This window comes from Mus musculus, chromosome 16 (assembly GCF_000001635.26).
Source record: "Mus musculus strain C57BL/6J chromosome 16, GRCm38.p6 C57BL/6J".
NCBI lineage: Eukaryota > Metazoa > Chordata > Mammalia > Rodentia > Muridae > Mus > Mus musculus.
Window position 1 is genome coordinate 36,567,996 of NC_000082.6, and position 14,272 is coordinate 36,582,267.

At 41.1% G+C, this 14,272-nt stretch overlaps 1 protein-coding gene across 2 annotated transcripts in view; it reads right to left on the reverse strand.

Annotated features, from left to right (window-relative positions):
- Window positions 1-960: 960 nt before the first annotated feature.
- Window positions 961-14,272, reverse strand: part of Cd86 (CD86 antigen) — a 97,203-nt gene continuing 83,891 nt past the window's right edge. The window contains exons 8-10 of one of the 2 annotated variants that reach the window (XR_384517.1): window positions 12,486-12,544; window positions 12,082-12,243; window positions 961-1,277 (exon numbers count right to left, since the gene is read on the reverse strand). The gene's annotated coding sequence lies outside the window, so the exon portion shown is untranslated. Of the gene's footprint in view, window positions 1,278-12,081; window positions 12,244-12,485; window positions 12,545-14,272 lie in introns of those variants that run through there. The other variant, XR_003951744.1, reaches the window with a different exon arrangement.

Consider the following 14,272-nt stretch of genomic DNA (forward strand, 5'->3'; position numbering starts at 1 on the left):
TCACTCTGTTTTTCTGCTTAAGAAATCTATGCCTTTGTAAGTCAGGAATATCTTCTCTTCCATTGTGTCCCAGGAACCTGCTGTTTTGCCTTTAAGAGCCACGAAACACCTGGAATTGATTTTTGTAGGGGCAACTTTCATTTTTTGTTTCCTCAAGGGAATATTCAATGGACTCAGTACCAGTTACAGAGGATGCTGTTTTCCTACTGTTCTGTGTCACTTCTGTTATGAAACACCCATATCCACGTGTTTTCCATTGTTTTTCATTGGTCTATTGCCTATTTTTTTTTAAACAACAATATCACACTCTTCTCTTTTTTTGTGTGTGTGGCTGTATAGTGAATATTGAAATCTAATGTACCAAATTTTCTAATTTTATTCTTCTTTGGGATTATCATGGATTCCCTTAGCCAAGATCATCCCCCACAGGGATGCCCAGAGGTTCTTCTCCCAGGTGACTCTTGATCTCATCAACTTGACAATCGAAAGTAACTACCACAGTGACGTTATCATGCCAGAGCCCAAATTTGCTATTTTTTATTTAGTAATTTGACCTGTCAGAATGTCTAAAATACTTCAACCATAGCAATATCTTTCTGTAAGGTATTTCACAGAGAACTTTCCTTGAACAGAGAAATGGAGTTTTTTTACTCCTGCCAATAGCAGTAGCAACACATTTATTAATATTTATCAAAGATTTATAACTTCTATACCTTTTGACATGGTAAATTCCTTATTGCCAATTTATTGTGATAAAATTACCCTAATAATGATTTTAAAAGCTCCTTACCTAGAAATGTACTGAGGTCATTCTCCTTATTGGCAAAACACATTAATTTCTCCAAGAGCCTAATGGAAATGTCTACTAAACAATGGAAAATCTGTCACCAAAACAGTGAAGTTGTATTCAGGAAGATAATGCATCAGTCTTGGGGAATCATACTTTGAAAAGTCACCGAGTTCATTATCCATGGTTTATTGTCACAGATAGAGTGAGAAAATACTCGTTGAACTCAAATGGCCACCACTTGGAAAGTCCCTGTCCATAAAAAGACGCCAAGGCTTTGTACACAGATCTGCTTGTTTTCCCATTCTCTGTCTCCTGGTGTAGGGTGTGGGGACCACTCTGCTCACTGGTCAGCTCTGCTCAGTCGGCCTTTGATGCTCATCCCTCTCTGCTCATCCCTGGCTTCTGCTATTTCTCTCAGCATCTGCAGACGGCTCTGCCTTCTTCTCCATCTTCATAGGGACCATCATTCTTGCCTCTTCTCTAAGACCTAAGAGATACAAGATAGTCATGCCTAAGGGATACAAGATAGTCATGCCCATAGTTATATGAGGCATAACAGCATTTTACTGAAACATACCACATGTGTCTGTGAACCTATAAGATTATAACAGAGCTGAAAAGTTCCTGTCACCAATGGTTCTATACTGTGCCTTTCCTATGTTTAGCTATACAGATAGTTATTATTGCTTTACAATTGCCTATGCCCATAACAGTATCATCTACACAGATTTGCAGCTTGGAGCAACAGGTTATGTGCCTAAGGGTGTTGCGGGCTATACTGTCTAGGTTTGTGTCAACATGATATACTCTGCTTTATTTATGCATTGACAAAATCATCTGCCCACATGTTTCTTAGGCCATCAACCATCGTTAATCACATGACTGTACTAAATTCTTACAGAGCATTTAGGAGGGGGCAAGGTACAGGAAATGGAGGATTGAAAAGAGTGTTGAGTGTTGAAATGAAGGTATGCTACTGTTGATCAATTGAGCTGTTGTCTTCCCTCGGTGGGATGCTGGTGCCAACTGTGAAGAAAGTAAGGTGGCTTTCCCCTTTCAGGGAAGAAAAGCACGTCCATCTTCAGACTGAAGAAATGAATTAGCCATTTAAGTCTCTGTCCACCATCATGGGTGGTACTGCCAAGAGCTTTTGTCTCCGAGGTTAGGCCCGGTTTTAGGGCATAGATTTCTGCTGTCTGCTGTGTTCAGCAGGGTCTCAAGTTGAGCCGTCTTTGTCAGATGAGAGTTAATATTCTGAGGCTGACTGGGAGCTGTGTGTTGCGTCTATCACCACAGGTAAGACAGGAAATCAGAGCCCCCAGCCTCAACTTTACACTGTCCAGGCCACATTAGGAGAAATGAAATAGACCTGTGTCTTCCTGAGACATAGTTGCCCTCACATCCAAATGGTAGAAGAAAGATGAGTCATGTGGCTCTGTGCCCTGGTCAGCCATGTCCACAGGCTGTGGCCAGCACCCGGGAGAGGGCAGGAAGTGACCCCAAGCTGCCCACCACCGTTTGCTTTGGAGGAAGAGGGCGGCAGTGTCTCCAGGGTATCTGAGGGTACAATCTTATTAAGCCTCTGTTAATAAGCACAGCTTCCTTATTTATCAGAGTAATGTATTCTGGGTTTAGAGAAAGAAAGCAGCTTTTATTTTCCAGGACTATTTTTATAAACTATGTTTTTTCCATCTGGCCTCACAGCTGTGAACCCAGGATTAACTACCTTACTGTCACAGGCCTGACCTTTACTGTAAGCAATAAGCTCATATCCAGGTGGGCATTTGACCCAGACCTTGGTTTTTGAAGTTGTTTCTGAATGATTGCTAAGAAACTTGTGATTGGAAATATCAGACTCCCTTCCCAAACAACGGCCAAGATAATTTGGAGAAGAAACATTCCAACTTTATCCTCTTTTCTGAGTAACTCTCCTTGGGTTTTATAGATGAGCTGTTAATTGAAGTCACCAAAACATTTTATTTTATTTTATTTTATTTTATTTTATTTTATTTTATTTTATTTTACTTTTGAGAATGAACTTCAGGTAGAAAAACTTGCAGGATTTACTTGTCTAAGAATCCCTCGGTATTCCATGCCCTGGCTGATTGAGGGCCATGTGTAGTTCAGGCAGAGTCCCTCTCTACTGCGGGTGACAGTCTTCTGCAGCAGTGTGCTATGCCACTTTAGCAGGGAAGCTAAAGTCACCCTGAATACCCAGGGAAGGGTTCAGAGGTGGTGCCACACATCATCAGACAGTTCCTAGTTTGGTGTTTTGTACCTAGAGGAGAGAAGGCAGACTGACAAATAGAAGAGTCCAGGTTGCAGGACAGAGCCCTGGGTTTGAGTGTGAGGCCTGGCACCATGTTGGGGAAAACCTAAGCCAGGCACTCTTCCATGCCATGAACTGGGTGATGAAATGCTGTGGCTGGATTTTCTTCTTTTTATCCTGAGCCTGACTGAGGAGGCATATGTTCAAGTCTTACCATTGCTTTATGTTTAGCAAGTTATAATCAATACTCTGTTTGCTTGTTACTTAGAAGATGGAAGATTAATAGGGCCAGCTGAGTCAGAGATCTGCTTTCCACTCAGGTTCCTGTAAGGTCAGGACTGCAGACTATGAAACTTATCTCAGGTTTCTGGGAGCCTCTGCGAGGTTGCAGAGACCAGCTACACATGCACTGGGGAGTTGTACCCTCAGTACTTGAGGAAGCCCCCAATAAGGAAAGCATAGCTAGTCAAAGAATCAAGTCTCTATTGGTCATTTACACTTGTGCTAGGCAATAAGCTAGGGGCCAAAAGTTTGTAAAATAATACATATAGTGTGTTAAGTGTTCAAAGAGTCAAGGAGTCCATTGCTACTACCACTGTCCCATGTGGAGAGACAGGCTGAGTGAGTGAGGTTACACAGCCTCTCAAGGCAACATGAGGAAGATGTGAGAGAGTCTTCACTTGCCAGTTTAGACTTTCTTCTAGGGTCATGAATCTTGCAGCAGAGGGTGACTTGTTCATAAAACAGAAGAGAAAGTGTGGGTTTATAGATTCTGTGTCTGGTTTCACTGAGAACTCAGACATTTAGGTTTTGTTTTGTAACAAGGTCACCATTACTACTCTAAGGGGTTCCTGAAGGCATTTGCATGTCACTGTTCCTTGCTGCAGTCAAAAAGCACTTTTATTTACTTCATTATCTACTTGTTCATCTGGCGCCCAGTGTTTTATCTGGATCAGGTTCATCTGACAAGTTCAGGGTGCTTTTTTTTCCACCCCTACATGTTCCAAATCCCTTACGCCAGGAGTTTGCTGTTTCTGTCATCTGGCCGTCGTCTTGGTTTCTCAGAACTTGGTTTCTCTCTGAGAAAGTGACTCACGATGTGCTTAGTCAGCAAGCAACCCAGGGAGAGAGGGGTGCAGTCGATCCTGTTAGGTAAGGTGACTCTGAAGACAAACAGTATGTTGGTGGCTACCATTTCAAAGCAAGAGAGGTCAGTCAGCAAGCAGAATGTAGAATGGAGAGAGTTGCCACGGAGGTAGCCTTGCATCCGTCTCTGACAGCACTCTGGCCTTTCTCATGCTTGTTGCAGTGAGTCAAGAATATACACTTTTGTGTCAGGAATATACATGTTTGGTGTATGTTTGTTCCAATAGACTCCATGAATCCAGGAACACAGGGCCTGGTCTCTTTCACTTCCTACTGCATCTCCACAGATGCACACAGTACTGGGTCTCACCCAGAGAAGTGTGCAGTAAATGTTAATTGAATAAATAAATATATGCAAACTATTTCTCCCTGAAAGTAACCAAGGATTGCATCTCACAGTGGGAGAGAAACTCAGCAAGAGAATTATAGGGAAAGGCAGCCCTTCTGTGACTTGCCTAGTATAACACATTCATATTTTTTAGAGAAAGCCTTTTCCAATAAGATACTGAAAGAAAGTATCTTAATGACTTTTTCTATTCCAGTCATAAGATATAATGACCAATGCAGTTTATAGAAGGAAGAGGTTGTGGGGGCTATGGTTTCAGAGAGTTATAGAGTCCATGGACACAATGGCAGCAGGCATGGCACTGGCTCAGGAACTGAGAGTTTACATCTTGAGACATAATCATGAAGCAGAGAGAAAGAGAAAGACAGAGACACAGAATGAGAGAGAGAGAGAGAGAGAGAGAGAGAGAGAGAGAGAGAAGGAAGAAGAAGAAGAAGAAGAAGAAGAAGAAGAAGAAGAAGAAGAAGAAGAAGAAGAGGAGGAGGAGGAGGAGGAGGAGGAGGAGGAGGAGGAGGAGGAGGAGGAGGAGGAGGAGGAGGAGGAGGAGGAGGAGGAGGGAGAGGAGGGAGACTGAGAATATGAATCTTGAAACCTCAAAGCCCACATTCAGTAACACACTTCATTCAACAAGACCACACATTTTTGTTAAACTTTATTCTTCCTTCACACATTGCATCCTGATCACAGTTTCCCCTCCCTCTATTCTTCCCAGTCCCTCTCCCTACCTCCCCTCTCCCCTAGACCAAGTCCTTTATTTCCCTTCAAAAAAAAAAAAAGAAAGAAAGATAAAAAGGAAGGAAGGAAGGAAGAAGAGGAGGCCTCCTAGGGAGATTCACCAAACACAGCATAACAAGATACAATAAGATTAGGCACAAACCCTCATATCACACAGCTGAACATGGCAACCCAGTAGGAGAAAAAGGGTCCCAAGTACAGGCAAAAGAATCAGAAACATCCCCACTCCCATTGTTGGGAGACTCACAAGAACACCAAGCTGTAAAACTATAAGGTATATGCAGAGGACCTAGCTCAGACTAAATGGTTTGTCAATTAAGTTGCTCTGAGCTTCTATGAGCCCAACATAGTTGATCCTGTGACCCATGCTCTTATGGTGTCCTCCACCCCTCTTGCTTCTACAGTCTTTCTCCTCTTTTATAGGGTTCCCCTAAAACCGTACCTCTTAATCCTCCCTGAACAGTTCTGCTAACTAGGAACCAAGTAAGTGTTTAAATGTATGAGCTTATGGGAGCCAGTCTCATTCAAACCACCACACTAGGCCAAAGAAACATTGATAAATTTGACGATATTAGAAATGAAAACTTAAAATCTCTATATACTATCAGTATTAGTCAGGGTTCTCTAGAGTCACAGAACTTATGGATAGTCTATACATAGTAAAGGAATTTATTGATGACTTACAGTCTGTAGTCCAATTCCTAACAATGGTTTAATAGTAGCTGTGAATGGAAGTTCAAGGATCTAGCAGTTGCTCAGACCCACACGGCAAGCAGGTGAAGGAGCAAGAGCCAGACTCCCTTCTTCCAATGTCCTTATATGGTCTCCAGCAGAAGGTGTAGCCCAGATTAAAGGTGTATGCCACCACACCTTTAATCCCAGACGACCTTAATCTTCTGGAATCCATAGCCACTATGCCTCAAGATCTCCATACCAAGATCCATATCAGAAACTTCTATCTCCAACCTTCTGATTAGGGTCACTGGTGAGCCTTCCAATTCTGGATTGTAGTTCATTCCAAATATAGTCAAGTTGACAACCAGGAATAGCCTACAATATCTTTCTCTTTTCTTTGGTAGAGCTTTTTTTTAATTTTATTTTTTATTAAACTAATAAAATTTATTTTAAAATACACAACTCAGTATTGACATTTTTTAAGTCATCAAGTAATTTATAATAGTTAAATGCCTCTTAAATATACATGATATCTCCTGAAGCTAAAAGTAATATGCACTCAATCAGTTTTTAAATCTATTTTGAGCATTAAACATGTTAGAAATAGAAAAAAAAATTACTTATGATGTCCTCTCTGAAAGAAAATTGTGAAAATTTCCTGAGTAGACAAAAACTGTTCTATCTCCAAGGGAGAATACTCAGGGTAACTGTGGCTTCATAAAATGAATTAAGCAGTGTTCTTACTGTTTCCATTTTGTGGAATAGTTTGAAGAGTATCGGTATTATATTTCTTTGAAGGTCTGATTGAATGCTGCACTAAAACCGTCTGGTCCTGGGCTTTTTTTTTTGGTTGGGAGACTTTTAATGACTGCTTCTATTTCTTTAGGGGTTATGGGACTGTTCAGATGGTTTATCTGGTTGGGAATTAACTTTGGTATTTGATATCTGTCTAGAAAATTGTCCATTTCATCCAGATTTTCCAGTTTTATTGAATATAGGCTTTTTTTTTTTTTTTTTTTTTGCAGTAGGATCTGATGTTTTTTGGTTTTTTTTTTTTTTTTTTTTTTTTTTTTTTTTTTTTTTTTTAATTTCCCCAGGTTCTGTTGTTTTATCTCCTTTTTCATTTCTGATTTTGTTACTTTGGATACTGTTTCTGTGCCCTCTTTTTAGTCTGGCTAAGGGTTTATCTATCTTGTTGATTTTCTCAAAGAACCAGCTCTTGGCTTTGTTGATTCTTTGTATATGTCTTTTTGTTTCTACTTGGTCGATTTCAGCCCTGAGATTGATTACTTCCTGCTGTCTACTCTTCTTGGGTGTATTTGCTTCTTTTTGTTCTAGAGCTTTCAGGTTTGCTGTTAAGCTGGTATTGTATGCCCTCTCTAGTTTCTTTTTGGAGGCACTCAGAGCTGAGTTTTCCTCTTAGCACTGCTTTCATTGTGTCCCGTAGTTTGATCTTTTCATTAAATTCTAAGAAGTCTCTAATTTCTTTACTTCTTCCTTGACCAAGTTAACATCAAGTAGGGTATTGTTCAGCTTTCATGTGTACGTGGGATTTCTGTTGTTTTTGTTGCTATTGAAGACCAGCCTTAGTCCGTGGTGATCTGATAGAATGCATGGGATTATTTCAATCTCCTTGTATCTGTTGAGGCCTGTTTTGTGATCGATTTTATGGTAAGTTTTGGAGACCGTACCATGAGGTGCTGAGAAAAATGTATATTCTTTTGTTTTAAGATGAAATGTCATATAGATATCTGATAAATCCATTTGGTCCATAACTTCTGTTAGTTTCACTGTGTCTCTGTTTAGTTTCTGTTTCCATGATCTGTCCATTGATGAGAATGGGGTGTTGAAGTCTCCAACTATTATTGTGTGAGGTACAATGTGTGCTTTGAGCTTTAGTACAGTTTCTTTTATGAATGTGGGTACCCTTGCATTTGAAGCATGGATGTTCAGAATTGAGAGTTCATCTTGGTAGATTTTTCCTTTGATCAGTATGAAGTGTCCTTCTTTATCCTTTTTGATAACTTTTGGTTGAAAGTTGCTTTTATTCAAAATTAGAATGGCTGTTCCAGCTTGTTTCTTCAGACCATTTGTTGGAAAAATTGTTTTCCAATCCTTTGCTCTGAGGTAGTGTTTTTCGTTGACACTGAGGTGTGTTTACTATATGCAGCAAAATGTTGGGTCCTGTTTCTGTATCCAGTCTTGTTAGTCTATGTCTTTTTATTGGGGAATTGAGACCATTGATGTTAAGAGATATTAAGGAAAAGTCATTGTTGTTTCCTGTTATTTTTGTTGTTATGGTCGGAATTCTGTTCATGTGGCTATCTTCTTTAGGTTTGTTGAAAGATTACTTTCTTGCTTTTTCTCAAGCTTAGTTTCCCTCATTGTGTTGAAGTTTCCCCTTTATTATCCTTTGAAGGGCTGGATTTATGGAAAGATATTGTGTAAATTTGGTTTTGTCATGGAATACCTCAGTTTCTCCATCTATAGTAATTGAGAGTTTTGCTGGGTATAGTAACCTGGGCTGGCATTTGTGTTTTCTTAGGGTCTGTATGACTTCTGTCCAGGATCTTCTGGCTTTCATAGTCTCTGGTGAGAAGTCTGGTGTAATTTTGATAGGTCTGCCTTTATATGTTACTTGACCTTTTTCCCTTACTGCTTTTAATATTCTTTCTTTGTTTTGTGCATTTGGTGTTCTGATTATTATGTGATGGGAGGAATTTCTTTTCTGGTCCAAACTATTTGGAGTTCTGTAGGCTTCTTACATGTTCATGGGCATCTCTTTCTTTAGGTTGGGAAAGTTTTCTTCTATAATTTTGTTGAAAATATTTACTGGCCCTTTAAGTTGGAAATCTTCCTTCTCATATATACCTATTATCCTTAGGTTTGGTCTTCTCATTGTGTCCTGGATTTCCTGGATGTTTTGGGTTAGGATCTTTTTGCATTTCACATTTTCTTTGATTGTTCTGTCAATGTTTTCTATGGTATCTTCTGCACTTAAAGATTCTCTCCTCTATCTCTTGTATTCTGTTGGTGATGCTTGCACCTATGATTCCTGACCTTTCCCCTAGGTTTTCTATCTCCAGGGTTGTCTCCCTTTGTGATTTCTTTATTCTTTCTATTTCCATTTTTAGATCCTGGATGGTTTTGTTCAATTCCTTCACCTGTTTGGTTGTGTTTGCTGCAATTCTTTAAGGGATTTTTGTGTTTCCTCTTTAAGGGCTTCAAGCTGTTTAACCTGTGTTCTCCTGGATTTCTTTAAGCTATTCGTGTACTTCTTAAAGTCCTCTATCATCACCATGAGATGTGATTCTAAATCAGAGTCTTGCTTTTCTGGTATGTTGGGGTATCCAGGGCTCACTGTGGTGGAAGAACTGGGTTCTGATGACACCAAGTATCCTTGGTTTCTGTTGCTTATGTTCTTGCCCTTGCCTTTTGCCATCTGGTTATCTCTGGTGTTAGCTGGTCTTGCTGTCTCTGACTGTGGCTTGTCCCTCCTACAAAGCTGTGTGTCAGCACTCCTTGGAGACCAGTTCTCTCTAGGAGGAATTTGGATATGGACAGCTGTGGCACAGGGTCAGCTCCGAGGCGCAGACAGAAACTAGAAGCCTTTTCCAGTGGTTTTCCCAGAGAGTATCCAATCAGTTTCCAGTTATTTAAGACTTCTTCAACTTTTGAAATAAACCTTTCCCATTCTGAGGCTGTAGTGAAGTTTGTGATCTCAAACAGTTCAGGCTCTAGCTCAATGTCCACCATCATCTTGCAGAGTGGAGCATCAGCCATACTGTTTTTCTTCTCCAGTAATTTGCTCCTTTTTCTTCTTAATATTTATTTTTAAGGAGTGGGAACCCATCTGTTCCCATAGAGGCCAAGACCATGCCATGAGTATTAGCATTGTTCTTTCATCTACATCATGGTATTGTAGACAAAATCTCTACATTTCATTAAAAATAAAATAATGAGAATGTAATACAGTTCCATAGACAGAGCTAAAGGGCAACATGACTTATACCTTATATAAGTAAGAAAAATTCTTACAAGTCAGTAAGTAAGAGAGAATTGGCTAGGGAAAATGGGAGGTAGAAGAAACATCCAGGTTCTCTGACATGAACATGGAGCTGGAATTCACTGGCTATCAGGGATACTCACGCTCAGACAACATCCATTTTCATCCTGTGCTTTGTAAATGATGGATAATGTCTAGCAGCTGGGAACCTGAGAAGAGAGCTGCTATCATATGCTACTCAGAGAAGAGTTAGTTGGACCCCCAAAGGCCTACCTACACAAGGAAGCTGGAGGCTTTAAGAGGTGAGGCATAGTTGGAGACTTGTGATCTCAATAGGAATGTTCTTAAGGTGATAGTGGGACTCCATGCCCTCCTCCGACTCTCTATTTCAGTTCCTGGCCATGGGGTGCGCAGTGTGGCTCACCGCATTTTCATATGCTTTCCTGCCTCAGCACAGGCCCAAAGTCATAGGGAATCTCTGAAAACATGATCCTGGAATAAACATTTCTTCTTCTTAAGTTGATTATTTCAGGTATTTCGTTAGAAGTGTATACAGCTGACTAACATAGAAGGCAATTTGACAAGGCCATTAAAAACCCTATTAAGTCTCTAGTAATTCTCCTTGTCAACAATGTAGAGAAAAACTTGCTTGTGTGCCAGAGAGGCATACACAAGGACAGTTATTAACAGTATTTTCAATGTATTTCAATAATTTATTTCAAGTCTTTGTGTATTTTTAAAATAGAAATATATAATGAATAATAAAATCAAATTTATCTCATAATTTCAACCATTCCCTAGAATAGGTATGCTTCTGTAGACCAATGAACAATGTCTATGCCTAAGGCATGCCTTGGCCTCTATGGAAACAGCTGGTTTTCACAGGTGTGTTTCCATTCCTCAAAAACAAGCTTTAAACAGTAGGTTGAGGTGACTTCTAAAAATATGTGGGAGAGTTGAATCCCCAAAACATGTGGACTCAGCCCAATCCAGAAAATGCTGTTTGTAAGCATAATTAAGGAGTAAAATCCTCAGGAGAAGAAATAGTTCTGCATTACTGTGAGTAACATAAGACCAACAACAAGAGCCCTAGCAAGCAACAGAAGGGAAGCAGTCAGATGTAGTAAGGGTTTGGGTTTCTTTAAAAACCCAGTTCTGCTAAGTGAATATGTTTCTGTTTTAATCGCAGGTGTGGGATAAGAGGCTGCTTCACAGAAGGTGACTATGATTTGCCTCATGCATTAGCAGGGGCATGATTTTTGCCAGCTGCAGATACTTTAGTTTTGAGGACTCTGGAGAGGATAAAATTGGGAGAGTCCCAAGAAGGCTTGTAGTGGCTGCTGCTCCCCCTCTTGCTGGTGGTTCATCTTGCTGCTGTGTTTGCTATTATTGGTTTACTGGTTTGCTGGTTTGCTTGATATACTGACAACAAAGATTAGACTTGCCCCTAGAAACACATTCCTAGTCAGCAGGAAGTAGTCTATAGTGGTTTATGCCCCCTTTCCTCTCTAACCTTCTTTCTCTGCTACCTAGTATTGGTTGGGGTTGGAAGGGATTAGGATGGAATAAGGGTTGGAAGGGAGATGGAGGTATAAAAACTCAGTAAAATAGCAATATACACATTGGCCAGAAGCCAATGAATGTCTGGAGCCACTAGAAGCTTGATGGAACAAGGGAGGATTGTCTCTTAGAGCCTTATGAGGAGCACAGCCCTGCTGCCACAGTTACCTTCTGACCTCTACACACATGCTGTGGCACAGGTGCGCACACACACACACACACACTCCAAATATATCTTTAAAAAAAGTTTAAAGGAACTTCTGTCCTTTAGAAATGTTAGAGAATAAATTTCTGTTATATTAAGCCACCAATTTTATGGAAACTGATACAAAAAAATTAGGCATTTGTATTTAGTGAAGGATAAACTTGCTTTTGTTTTTAAGTAAAAACGTTGGCCTTATAGAGGCTGATTCATCTTTTTCCTCTGGAACCCTAACAAGACTGTCCTTGTATGTGTCAGAAGTGAGTTAAGACTTTCAGGAGCCAAAGGCAGAAATGAGTTATATGTTCCTAGATGCTAAGTTCTCTGTCAAACTCTGTCGCAGAGACATTACCTTTTAAAAGACAGATAGGCTGGTGGGTGAGAATATCTGGCTAGTTCTTCAGTTTACTTAAATTTTAACGCAAAGACAAAGAATAACACAGGGGAGGTGTAGTTCGGGCTGCGCAGCAATGGAGTCTTGGTGGGAGTTGAGGTTCTGGGGAACAGCAGAGGCCTGAAAAGAGATTTCAATAGTGACTTTAATCTCAGCACAGGAAGCATCTGATTAATGAACGATTTACCCATTGAGGACCCTTAGATCCTGTGGATACCTGTGAATTGATTCACCTGCTTGTAGCTAAGGCTTGGCACCCACAGCTTTTCCTCTCCTGACATTTCACCAGCCCACAGCTCACGGGCTCTGGCTCCCCGGAAGTCCTGGGTGACTTCAATCTGCTGCAACGGAAACCAGCCTACCTGGAGCTCAAGCTCGGCGACATTTAGGAGTTTGGGAACATTCGGAAGGATCTGGAGGCCTGTAAGAAGCAGAAGGAAGATGTGGAAGGTGTAGGAACCAGCGATGGAGAAGGAGCTGCTGGGCTCAGCAGTGACCCCAAAAGCCAGGAACAAATGATTAATGATTGTATTGGTTATAAACCCCAACTCAAGAGCAACAACCGCACATCTCAGTTCAGAAACTTTGAATTTTAGAGATGGATTCTCTTGCATGCTAGACGCCTAGGACAGAATACAATGATGACAGAAGTACCAACCAGATTTAGAGAATTAAGTGTGTGCACCCAAGCAGAAGGTTTTCTGTCTCCTGCGGGGAGAGGTGACGTCTGTGTGAAATTACTGCTGTCCAACCTTTCTGATAGGCTGGAATTTTGGCTTCCTGGAAAATTGGACCGCAGAAGGCTTACCTGGTTTTTGTTTTTAAAAATAAATTTATTTTTTGGAAAAAATGTGAGATGTCCTTAAAGGTAGTAGCACTGCTAATCGCCACCTCTGACAGGTAACTGCTACAAGTGACATTGAAGGAAGATGAAATATTGTAACTTGTGAGTTGTTTAGGAGCCCATTGCCCCGGCCTGAGACTGAGAACAAAGCAGAACAGCCCCCAGCCCACAGGAACAAAGTCCTGATGCCCTTTCTGTTAATGTTTGAATAAGCCAATAGTGTGTCGCTATGCGGAATTCCACACCCCTAAGCCCCTTACCCCATAAAAACCCCTAGCTTTCAAGCCTCGTGGCCAACATCCGTTATCTCCTGTGTGGGATGCATGTCGGTCGGAGCTCCGTAATTAAACGTCCTCATGTAATTACATCAAGAGATGGTCCTTCGTGATTTTTTTTGGGTGCACACCGAATCAAGAGATGGGTGGGGGTTTCCCCACTAGGTTCTATCAACATCATTCTCCTTGTCTTTACAAAAAGACCCCAGACCCCGAACCCTTGCAGTTGATCCCCTGGGCTGACTTAACTTGTTTATTCACTGTCTGCTGACCATCCTTCAAGCAACAGAGATCCCAGATGAGTGTGCTCAGGCTGCAATCCAGCACTTGGAAGGCTGAAGTAGGAATCTCAAAGAGTTGAAGGCTAGTCTGGGCTACAGAGTAAAACTCTGTCTCAAAATGTCAAAAACAAACAAACAAAAGGAAACCAAACAGAGATCCCTGCCCTCATGGAGACTGGATTCAAATGATCAGATTGTCAGAATCAAATCCACTTCCAGGAAGGCTTTACACAGGGGAAAGCACAAGCAGCTGTCACAGTGAGAGACATTCTATTCTTCACTTGGGACTCCACTTGCGCAGCACCCATCTGAGAGCTACTCTGGATACTTTTTCCGCACCATGCCCTATTTTTACCATAAAACCCAGGGACAGAACCACCAGCTGTGGAAGCCAGAACATCTGGAATCAAGTTTCAAAGAAACGCCTTAGCTGGGATTTACCCAGGATTTTGGGTAGTTCCTGAGTGATGTGAATGGGAAGGTAGAGACAAAGGGGAATGGATAGTTCCCTCTTCTACTCCAAGCTTTTCTACAAAACCTTTATTCTAGTTTTATTGATGACTCCTAAGTCCTGTTATCTTCCTGTCTTAGAACACAATAAACCCCCCAAGACACAGGCTGTCCATAAGACTCTTTATTATTGCAGCCTGCAAAGGCCTTCCAGCCGGCAAAGGAAACAAAGAAAAGGATCAGCCTGCCTCAGTCCTTCACTGCAACTCCCCAGTAGGATTCCCCACAGTTGTTTTTGT